The 10211-nt window shown below is 33.4% G+C and overlaps 1 pseudogene; it reads right to left on the bottom strand.

Moving 5' to 3' along the window:
* Nucleotides 1-4967: 4967 nt before the first annotated feature.
* Nucleotides 4968-10211, bottom strand: part of LOC107490098 (lupeol synthase-like) — a 46995-nt pseudogene continuing 41751 nt past the window's right edge.

The following is a 10211-nucleotide window of genomic DNA, read 5'->3' as shown; positions in this document are numbered from 1 at the left end:
GCCGTTTCTCTCTTAGTGTCTCACCAATAGACAACTTCTTCTTTAGTTTCATCTTTATTTTCTAGTTAACTTTTAAGATTATGAGTTGAATTTGTGTTCTGAAATTGGATTCTAAAGTTATTGTTGGCATGAAGTTTTTTAATTGTTGTATTTAGTTCTGTTCTTGCTAAATTTGTGTTGCTGCTTCATTGTAATTACTAATTTATAATAATATAATTTCTGTTATTGATTTTAGATCTAAAGTTGTGGTTGATGATTACTAAATTGTTGCTTGATTCTCGCAAGATTGCACACATATATAGTTGTTAGCAATGATTGAACCATCTTAGAGCTTTTTCTTTCATAACTTGAATCATTGAATGATTAGCAATGACCCAGTGCTATTCTTTTCTATACTTTATATTTTGTATTCTTGGTGTTGATTGAATCATTGAATGATTAGTTTATTGCAGAATTTTTTTAGTTAATTTTTGAAAAAAGAATGTTAATCTTTGATAAAATTATGCAGAAATTTTATTAAAATTGTGATCAGCTAAAAATTTTATTAATCTTTATTAAAATTATGCTAAAAATTTTGTTAAAAAATCAGAGTGTCTATTTGTTTGTTATGATCAATCTTTTGTTAATGAAGATATAAATTTGCCATCTTTGTTTTTAATGAAGAAATAGATGAATTGAATTAACTTAATTACTTAGATAAGTAAATGATCAAATATTTATTATTAATTTGGTTAATTTAATGATATTTTTTGTTTTTTGTGGCTATCTTGATCTTAAATTTCATATAATATTATAAATTTTATATGTATATAAATTTTGACCTTTGATATTTAACATATTGAGAAACAACTTATTTTTGCCTAACTTCTTTAAAAGTGGCTACGGAATTAAGGTAGAGAATATACTGTTGTAGTTTGCAGGTAGTAAGTGCGACACTAGATTGTCTCTTAATTTTGCTAAGTATGCAAAATTGATATATAATACACAAAAATAGAATTAGAAAATAAGAAATTAAAAAAAAGAAGCCATTAGCTACCTTACATATTGTATTGTGTTGTAAATATATGGGTGGCAAATGAGATAGGCCGTCCCACCCTATCCCCTTTGAGCTTGTTCTAGGCAGGTTGCCCTGTCCTGTAATTAAGTGGTCCTAGAATTAGAATACGAGCCTATCTCATTTAATGGTAGACAGGCAAGAATATTTTTTTTTTATTTTTCACAAGTTTTAGTCTAAATTTTTTATAATTCTATCAATTAAATATTATTATAAACTAAGTTGATAAATTTCTTTTTTTTTAATAGGAATTGGATTGGACACTTTGTAGTTTGTAAAAAGGAATTAAGCGGACGTTTTGTAGGTTTATCCGCTCCGCCTCGCTAATATCCGTGAATTAAGTTAGCGAGATGAGGTAAAAGAGTTTTTTTATTTAAAATGGGTTTAATTTTTTAGTTCAACCTGCTTTTTTGGTAGGTTAAGCGAGATGATTCGGTAGACTTGGACCCATTTGTTATTCCTAATTGTAAAAGCATGGGTTACAAATTCATACGTATTGTATTATATAAAATGATTAGCTCATGTATCGTATTGTATTATATAAAATGATTAGCTCGTGTATCATACTGTATTATAACAAATTTAATCTATATCCACTAGTGTAAAAGTCCATAATTTTATGTTTTTAAATTAGAGACGACCCATGAAATATGTCCAAAAAAACCCATGAATTATTTCATGGTCGTCAAAGGCAATGATGTAATTAAGTAGTGAAGTTGGTTAGTGAAAAGTTAATTTAAAGAAGAGGGATTCTGTTATACTGTTTCGGCTTGCATGTGTGTAAGACACTATCACTGTTTCGCTCAAGGTTCAGAAAATCGAATCGGTCATCAAACCGTTCTAATTACTGATTCGTTAATTTATTGGTTTAATTGGTCTAATCGATGGTTTAATCGAATAAACCGTTTTAGAATAAAATAATAAATAAATTATAAGGTGTTTTATACAAATAAGCTTATTAGAAATATGCAAAATTCTAAAAACATGAGAAAGTACCAGTTGAAATTTTTTAATTACAATTGTTACCAAATATATATGTCCTTTATGTAAGATTAAATTTGAATGAAAAAGCATATTATGTGCAATACATCATAGAAGTCACATTCAATAATTTTATTGACTTGAAGCTCATTAAAAAAATAAATAAAAATTAAAACTCCTTGATTCTTTAGCAACCAAATAATTAAAAAGATAAATGAACATAGACCAAATATGCAGGAGTTGAACACTAACATTTCAAAAATTAGCAATACTCAACATCTAAAACAGAAAGAACAATTGTACAAAAATAGATATTAACAGTTTATAATTTGTAGAAGCATTGACATTTGCTTATGCTATTGCTGTGAAACATGATCATTAATAAACTTCAATACATGGAACAAATAAAAGCTCATGCTTTAGTATCATTTTAACAAAGTGATTACATTGAATAAATAAAAGCTCACACCTCACCATAATTTTAACGAAGATTAGTAACATTTTCGGTAGACAGCAGATTGATCAAAATTTTAACATAAATTAACAAAGAATTATCAAAGTTTAAGCATAATTTTTTTCAATACAGCATAAAAAAAATAATCAAATAGAGTACAGCTCAGTAGTAGCAGCATAGTTAATCATTCAACAATAGCATTAATTATGTTCTTAACTTAAATCAGGAGCCAAACACAATGAAAATTAATAACATGTTCTTAACCACAACTCAAGACTATGCAGCAATTCTGCCTACAGCATTCAGCCATTCAACAATATTGTAAAACAGAATAAGTTTTCACTTTCCAGCATTAACAAAACAGAAGAATAAATTAACAATTACAAAGTAACAAATTAAAACAGAGTCAGAAATTAACAATTACAAAGCAGCAAAAGTGCAAAATACTAAAACAGCAATAAATTGAACAAAAATTGCGTAACGGGTAAACTAAGAACGTCTTCATGTTTCTGTATCAAACTATCAACTGAGGAAAAAAAACTCCTAGGGTGAAGAACATTGAAGACCGAAGAGGACCGAAGAGGCGAAGAACGAAGAACGCAGACCCAAGCAAGATGAATTGAAGAATTAATATTATGGAACAAAAATTGAAGAGGAAGTTCAGAGAAGATGAAGACGACGAGTCATCCACCCCTGGGTTCGAGAGGCCAGCGAAGACGATGGAAGGCTACTGGGCTGGGAACCAGGCGACGATGGAGGGCTACTGTTGCTGAGGACCAGGCGACGGCAGTGGCGCTGACAACCTGAGACCGCGGCGATGATGGAGGGCTACTGGGCTGGGAGCCTGTGAATGCTTCAGTTCAGAGGAGGAGGGCTAGGGTTCACTGTGAGGCTGAGATGAACGAATGGGGCTTGTGGGAAGAAGGGGGGTTGAGTTTGCGAGTGGGTCTTGGGTCGGGTCGGGTTTTAATTTTTATTTTTTAAACAATTACAAAAATGGCGCCGTTTAGAAGAATCGGTCGGTCATCGGTCTGGTCCAACCGGCCAGTTTTTGACCGGTTCACCGATTTTCAAAAAATTTTTGTTTGGCGGTTATTAGAAGAGGATCGGACTGTTTGTGTCACCAGTTTGCGATTAAACCGGTTGAACCGGCCGATTCGGTCCGGTTTTCAGAACTTTGGTTTAGCTTACTAGTATAGAGTGCTTACCCATTTAACAGCCCCAGCTCAACCCGAACAAAATATTGGATTTTGTATTTTGTTAACTTGCATCATTTTTTCCAATATAGCTTCACATTTGTTATTGTCAGCCACATACATATTGCCAATAATTTTCTTTCATATAATATGAATTGAAGCAGGATTACTAATTCTGACAAAAAAAAAATGTAGGTTAACTAATTAAAGCACGACCAAGGATTATAATATTCTATTGGAGACAATCAAATACAGTAAGAAATAAAATATTCATATAAATTTTGCTTAGATTATTGTTTATTAGAGTGCACGATGATTGAAGAAAGACAACTTGTATCAAAGTCAAATAAATTGTTTTGTCGAATTTTAGCAAATTGATGGTGGTTCGATATCTAGTGGTCTGGGAGCGAAATTTACTTCTCTGTGCGAGTATCAGTTTTCTAAAAGTGCATCAAAATGTCTTCGATTAGACAAGTATTGAAAATAAAAAATAAAGAAACTTTGCAAATTGATAAAAGAAGCATAAAGATTAAAGTTTTCAAATATTAAAGGTGCAGAAAGCAGAAAGGTTTGCATTGAAATTTAAAAGAAAACAATAAAATGCCTTTAATTGAATCGAAAGACTTTGACATAGAAATCTAAAATGCAGAAAGATAAATTGGACAATGAAAATAGATAACACTTGGAATAATGAAAATACTTGAAATGTTAAATTTACATAAAAGTAAATTGAAAGGATGAAAAGATGGAAAGAACCCTACAGAAAAGTTACTTGATTGCAGACTCAGGAATTCTCTAGGGTGTGAGTGTGCTTGAGTGTTTTTCTGAGTAAAAGTTCTAACCCTCATTCACTAATGTTTCCTAGTATTTATAATCCATCTACTATAACTGACAATTAATTACAATCAATTGCAAAATTAAACCTTTGAATGTAATTATTCTTAGTAATTGTTCCCGCTGTTTGATTGTAAACGTTTTTCATGCTTTTCTCGCGTGATGAAAGTCACTAATTGTTCCACTATCATGACTCTTTGATTCACCTATTAAACGCCTTATTCGATTACCCATCTAAAATCTCTTACTCGATTAAGCTTATCTTATTACAAAGTGAATCGAAAACCCAAACTGCGCCAATCACTTCTAACCTCACGCTTACGTGTACCCCTTCTTGAGAAGCTATCTCTGACTTGCTCCGAATCAATTTACTCTGATCGAATATATTTTTCGATCAACACAAATACATATGAAATACGAAACACATTTTACATATTGTACACAAGCAACCATATTATTATTATAAAAGCAACTTAGAAAAGTGTAGGAGTAAATTCGAGAATTTGATAACTTTGATAATTAAATTATTATATAGACGTAGTTGTTCATGCATGCAAAACTCTCCGGCGATACTCTCCCAAAGCCCATATTGAAAAGATGTTCCGATATGATGCATAGTTGATAGTACAGTTCCGATCCTATAAAACATTCCTGTGGCATCCTGTAATTTTTTTTTTAAATAATTGGATCGGAAATTATTAAAATTATAGCACATTATATATCAAGTGCTAAGAAAATTAATATATGAAGTAATTACCGGTTGAGGAAAGTCTCCATCTTCCATTTGTGAATTAATTATTAACTTTATTCCTTTGTGTATGGGTGTAGGATCAATCTCAGCCTTAACCAAAACTGAAGTAATTAGCACAATATACATATTTTGCATCTAAAAATCTTCATTCTCTCATAACATAAAATAAAGAAATGGGAGAAAAAGGAACTTCATTCTCTCGTTTTAAATTTTAATACAGTACAATCACATGTACTGTCGATCATGTTTTATATCATCTCCTGTATTCATAATATTTGTTATTTTAGTTATTTGTATACCAATTAAGAAATAAAAAGACGAAAATTCATTACCACTACCTTCAATTCACAATATCTGTTACCTTAAAAATATTATTGATTCGATATATTTGTCATTTCATATTTTAATGCAACGTTTATTAAATATTTACAAAACCTTTGTTTTAGTCATAAAATATTTTACATACCTTAGCCTTCAAGCCCTTAACAAAATATTAAAAACACACACACATTACTTTATTTTTGTTTTCGGCTACCAACCTGCCCTGCGTTAATAAGTGCCAATAAAGCCCATGAAGTTTGAACTAGATTTATGCGGTGATCTTCTATATTTTTGTACACCTGTTTGACAAGAAAATTAACATATAATGTGAGTAGAACTATGTAACCAAATTCTTCACTTTATTTTAGCATGGTGCACAATTCAGAGCAAAAGGAAAGTAATATATATAGACCTTGTTTGGGCATGACAAGTAACTTTCACCCCAACCACCATTAGGAAGTTGTTTTGACAACAAAAATTCACATGCTTTGCGCAACGAAGGACTGTTATGGTAGTTCTTTCCAACAGCTTTTAGTGCCTCTACAGCAAACCATGATGTGCCATATGTATAGCAAACCCCCCAACAACCATACCTGTATAAAATTAAGAGTATAAAAATTTAATCAAAATTAAACTGAATATAATAAAATAATATTTAAATAAAATATACATTTTTCAAAAAGATTAATTTTTTATTTATTATTTTAAATTAATTAACTGCTAAAAATAGTACTGGTTCAATAGATTAATCGATTTTTTATTGATTTTTTTGGTTTTTTATTAATTTATTGTTAAGCGATTTTTGTTTTGATCCAAACTGATCTAATGACCAATGAATTCTTATAATGGAAAAAGTTTACAATTGGCAGAAGTTATTAGCAAATGAAAAATACAATACCATGAACCGTCTAGATTTTGTGCATTTTCAATGTAACGGGTTGCCTTAGAAATGGAGTGATCTATTTCTTTACTTCTGTGATTTGTGTACAGTGAAAACTCAAGTGAAGTCGACTTCACGTGAAATTGATATCTCAAAATCGTTAGATGAAAATTTAGCCAAATCAGTCAAATCATCTAACGATTCTCAAGTATCAACTTCACTTGAAATCGACTGCACCTGAGTTTCCACCTTTGTGTATAGCTTTCTGAATGTGACCAACCCTTGTACTATTGATGATGTGCACTCCACATACCTATTTCACAATATATTGTTAACTAGAAAGAATAAAAATCCATTTTTAGTTATTTAATATTAATATATATATATTGAAATAGATAATACATATTACTAATTTTTTTTGTATATATAACATTTTTAAAACGTATTTATCAAGTTTAAATCTTACTCGGTTTCAACGAGAACGCTCTCAAAGAATTCTGTTGGATTGAATTTCTGTAGTAATTAGAATTGTGTTACGCAACTAAGTTCCAATGTTTTTTACCTCCAGCCATCGGTAGGCTCTCTGAGACTCCCAAATAGAGAAACCGCCATTATTATTCTGTAGTTGAGATCAAAGGACTTGTGAGAATCAAATTTCAGTATTAAAGAAAATGTTATTTTTATGGTTAGTTTGGATGATTGCAATTGACAACCATTAAAAAGTATATAAAGATGTACGCTTATTTTACACATACACATTCTTATAGAAAAATACACACTTGCCTATTTTTTTATAGTTATTTTAAAACCATATTAAAACTACATTTTTATGATTATTTTGCCAGTAAAATGTGGAATTTGCTACTAAATACTCTCTTTTAGTATGATTGTTCAGATTATAAAACTATTTTTTAATTATATCCACGAATTTATTATTATTAGAAATAAAAAGAACCTCTTTTTTCCATATAAATTTTCTATGTATTTCTTCATGCTTAATGACTAATGAGTACTGTTACGATGGGTAATCGGAGATTAATGAATTGGACTGGTAATGTTAGTCTAATCGTTCGAAGGAGGCGGTCTCCGACTTGGTTTGCGTATGTGAGCTGCCGTCCGACTTGTATGTATGATGAGATGGGGGTGGTACCTGCAAAGATACTCTGATGCCTAAGTTAGCTAAGGGTTTAGTAGGTTTAGAGAGTATTGGACCTTAGAGATACCTTAGGGGTGACAGTGTATTTATAGTGGTGATCCAATAACTACTGTTGGAGTAATTCCACCTTATAAGGAGGATAACCGTCCCTTTATCTTAAGGAAGTTGAGATATGGCTCCCGGAAGTGGGTTGAAAGATTTTAGGGGCAATTACTTATTTGAATAAGTGTTATCTGCCAGCTATCTTTCGAGCCCGGCTTTTTTGAAGTGGGATCTGTGTTGAATCCGACCTCCTCTGAGGAGGTCGGTGGGAAACGAAGGTCAATCTTTGGATTGGTCCTTTTGGTGTGTTTGGACTTGGGCCCTAGCGATGGGTCATGGTATGAACAGTGTCCCTACTCGAGTCCGACCTCTTTTACTTATGATTTGGATTCGAGTATTTGAACTCGAGCTTGTAGCTGACGCGCTGTAGAAACCGACGTGGTTTTTGAAACCGACGTGATTCAAATTTCTCAACCTTCGCGTCTAATCAAACATCGCGTCCGTTATAGGTTTTTGCATTTACATGTGGGAGCAGTTACATTGGTAACGACGCGTTCCTTTAATGATTGCGTCGTTTTTATCATTTTGCCCCTGGCGTGTTTATAAATACTTTTCCCTCTCTTTTCTCTATCTTCTTTCGTTTTCTGAAATCCCTTACCTGCAATCCTTATTTTTCCAAAGAGAAAGCTTTCTAGCCCTTCCTTCTTAGAGCGTTGCGTTTGCCGTTGCCCCTGCTTCTTTTCGCTTTTATCAACAAAGGTTAGCCTTTTCTTTCTCCTTTTTATTTAAATACTTTATCTTGCGTATTTAGAGGAGTTTTTTGCGCGTTCATAGTGAGTCTATTGGTAGGTCTAGTGACTCTGCTTTGGACCTTTTAGAGACCCTGTTTTTGATCTTTTTCCATTTTCCTCTGTAGGTCTCGTCCCCTTTTCTCCTATTTCTTTTTACTAGAACAAATGACTTCTCACGTTTCTAAGTGGGTAGATGATACTGTTCTTGAGGAAGAGCCCTTAGTGGACACCGACTATCTCTCTGAACTCCGTCTTCATCATAGAATCTGTGTCTTAGAGGAGGATGAGCCCACATATGAGTTGTTGGCCCCGGGTCCTGGTAACCGGGTTTGTTATGGCAGGGTTACTGGATCTGACCCCCATTTTCTTTTTATGTACGATTGCTTTTTTACTCGTCTCAGGATTTCTTTGCCTTTTTCTGATTTTGAGATGGGGGTGTTGTCCCATTGTCGAGTTGCTCCTACCCAACTTCACCCCAACTCTTGGAGTTTCATGAAAATTTATCAACTAGTTAGCCGAGAATTATATTTTCTGACTTCTTTAAAGATTTTCTTTAATCTTTTTCATATGAACAAGCCCTTCAGTGGGCAGAATAATAAGCAGCAGTGAATCTCTTTCCGGGCCATTCAAGGTCGGAAAGTATTCTCTATTTCTGACGATTCCTTCCGGGATTTTAAAATCTTTTTCTTCAAAGTTCAAGCGGTAGAGGGTCATCATCCCTTTTTTCTTGATGAGAACTCCAACCCACGATTTCCTCTTTACTGGTTAAAGGCCTCTCCTGTGGAGAAATATGACCTGGAAGACTTGGATGAGGTAGAGGAGGCTATCGTGGGGTTTTTCCGAGTTGCATGGGAAAGGGCCCCCAATTTGGATACTAAGAAATTTCTTTTGGGATCTCTGAGTTTCGTGTGGACCCAGATAGGTAGCCTGTGGTTTTCCTTCTCGTTGATTTCGGGAGTTGTTCATATTCTGGGTCGAGCTGTCCGACCCGGGATGTTATACCGACAAAGCGACCGACCTCCTTAGGTCAGGACAATCCGACCTCTTCTCAAAGAGCTCGGCCAAACTACCAGGAAAGCCCAATAAAGGGCCCAAACAGAGAAACACGACCCGAATTCAAAGGCAGCCCAAGCCTATAGAGATGAAGGCAGTTCCCTTAAAGATAAGATGACCTCGCTCGAAGATAAAGATAAGATAACATAACTAACTTATCTTATCTAAGGAAGGTCTCTCTACACCATTATAAATACACTGGAGTACCCAGGTATAACTCATACTCTGATTTTACTCAATACCTGCTTAATACCCTTGCTAACTGATGAGTGGATAATTTATACGCTTTTTGGCATTGTTTTTAGGTAGTTTTTAGTAAGTTCAAGCTACTTTTAGGGATGTTTTCATTAGTTTTTATGTTAAATTCACATTTCTGGACTTTACTATGAGTTTGTGTGTTTTTCTGTGATTTCAGGTAAATTCTGGCTGAAATTGAGGGACTTGAGCAAAACTCTGAAAAAGGCTGACAAAAGGACTGCTGATGCTGTTGGAATCTGACCTCCCTGCACTCGAAATGGATTTTCTGGAGCTACAGAACTCCAAATGGCGCGCTCTCAACGGCGTTAGAAAGTAGACATCCAGAGCTTTCCAGCAATATATAATAGTCTATACTTTATTCGGAAATTGACGACGTAACTTGGCGTTGAACGCCAAGTACATGCTGCTATCTAGAGTTAAACGCCAGAAAAACGTCATGA

This window comes from Arachis duranensis, chromosome 5, assembly GCF_000817695.3.
Source record: "Arachis duranensis cultivar V14167 chromosome 5, aradu.V14167.gnm2.J7QH, whole genome shotgun sequence".
Taxonomy (NCBI): Eukaryota; Viridiplantae; Streptophyta; class Magnoliopsida; order Fabales; family Fabaceae; genus Arachis; species Arachis duranensis.
The sequence above is the reverse complement of the archived record's forward strand: the minus strand, read 5'-3'. Positions and strand labels throughout refer to the sequence as shown.